Source organism: Buceros rhinoceros, unplaced genomic scaffold (genome assembly GCF_000710305.1).
Source record: "Buceros rhinoceros silvestris isolate BGI_N320 unplaced genomic scaffold, ASM71030v1 scaffold677, whole genome shotgun sequence".
Taxonomy (NCBI): Eukaryota; Metazoa; Chordata; class Aves; order Bucerotiformes; family Bucerotidae; genus Buceros; species Buceros rhinoceros.
The window spans coordinates 113,500-115,605 of NW_010421454.1; the positions used below are offsets into that span (position 1 = coordinate 113,500).

At 37.3% G+C, this 2,106-nt stretch overlaps 1 protein-coding gene across 1 annotated transcript in view; it reads left to right on the forward strand.

Moving 5' to 3' along the window:
• ADK (adenosine kinase) overlaps positions 1 to 2,106 on the forward strand; it is a 156,196-nt gene that overhangs the window by 111,328 nt on the left and 42,762 nt on the right. The window lies entirely within an intron of this gene.

The following is a 2,106-nucleotide window of genomic DNA, read 5'->3' on the forward strand; positions in this document are numbered from 1 at the left end:
CTTTCCCTATCTACTTTATTTCTTCCTTTACCATCATTCTTCACTAATCTTTTTCCTCAGAGTCCTCTTTCCTCCATGTAAGTTCATCTTTATTCTTCCTTAAACTGAAGAAATCATCTCTCGATTGTGCCGTTTTCTCCTATTATAACTTCCTCATTTTCCTTTTAAAATTCAAAGTGCATGTATATACATTGCACAAATATCTTCAAACTCTTTGATTTCTGTACCTGCTTTGCTCCACTGTAAATGTGCTTAATGAAGTCACTAAGTAGCCACTTCCTACTTAGTAAAAACTTAACACCTCTCTCCCGTTTCCTTTGATCTCCAGGATGCTTTATTGCATTTTCTAGTTCATGGATCTCTTAATTATCAAGGCCTGAGAGAGTTCAAAATTTGGGTGAACTTTTAGAAGCCTGCACATTACCAAGCTGGAGGGCTGTAATTCTCCATCCGTCCTCTATTCAACAACTTGTGCCACCAGCTGATACCTGCTATTCACAAATCTCTTAAAAAGACATTTTCAGTTTTTCTCTGGCATCTTTAAGGCATTTCTCACCTTCTGAGATTGGACTGTCGTGAACTGTCCTCAGTCCATGCAGAGAGCTTCAAGGTTCTTTTCTTCTCTGGTGGAAACTAAATTAAAGCTTTATTCTCTGGTGGAAGCTATATTAACAATCTAAGCAGGAGGAAGGAAGGAAGAACACAAATGAGAGTGTAGTATATGGAAATGGGAAGTATAAGAGAATTTTTAAAAAGAGGTGGTGAGACCACTGAAGTAAAGGGGAAATACTTTTCATGTTTGGCAAATGTTTGTAAATCAATGGGCTCGCTGACTGCCGGAGCTGGGAGAGAGATTAAATGAGGCTCGGGAGTATTGCAGCAGAGCTAGATAAAACAGCCCAGGCGTATTCCCTGTCCATAGGAAAGGTGAAGTGCTTGCAGATCAGCAAGATTATCAAAAACCAGCAAGTAACCAGGACTGAATGGTATGCAGATTATAGTTCTTGAAGTGTTTAACTGTCCTGCTGATGAGAAATAATTAATCTCTCCTGTTAAAACTGGCAGCTGCAGTCAAAAAGGCACATACTGTACCAGCGTTTCAAAATAACACTATATGCTGGTTTTGAAAGATAAAAATCAATTTATTAATGATATAAATGAATTGTATCAACTCTGGTAAATGACTTGAAACCATTCTGGACAGCTTTATAAATTAACTGTATTCGTTATGTAATTGTGTTTAAAAATGAGTTTGGATTCATAATGAACAGGACACAAACCAATGCAGAAAGTCTTGCCATGTTTTCATAGATTCAGCACTAGGCCATCACCAAATCATCTGCGTTTCACTATGCTTGCTTGTACACAAGAGCAAACTGGGGAAAAAAAAATGGAGTATTTAACACAGATATGAATAATAGTAAGTAGCACAGAGGATAATTATAGTCTTTCTTACTGTTCCTAATTAATATATATATATATAAAAATGATGGCAAAAAATAGGTTTACGTATACCAAAGTTAACTTGTAGAACTTACTAACTTGCGATAAATCTGAGAACAAATCTTCCCACATAGCATTGTGAAAGGATTTAATGCTTATACAAGTAACAGGAAGACCTATATTTAGATGGGATTGAAAACTAAACAAATTAGAAATTGAAATCCTTGTGTTTCAGATCATAGGACAACTATGAGAATAGGAAGGATAATATTCTAATGACAAGTTGTGCTGTTAGAGTTTCTTGCATCAAATTAAACTTTTCAAACGTACTGCTGTCAAAGACATTGGATGGATGAAAGGTTTGGTTCTGTACGCCACTTCCTCTGTTCCTAGCTGTGTGCAGAAAAAGTCCCTCTAAAGCAAAGATTCCTGAAATTTTTGCAGCTTAGCCTTACTTCAGAAAATCAAGGATGTTCTGTGCCCCACTTAATATACCTTTAACTCTTTGCTTCCCAGCAAATTATGATTTCCTCAATTATGCAGTCAGCTCGTGAGCACAGAGCACGTTCATCTGGGCTCCACCCCGTCTAAGGTGCTGCAGTGCACAGTCTGGTTACTTGCTGGGATTGGTTGGGAAATTAGAGAAACCGTGTTTGTAATCCT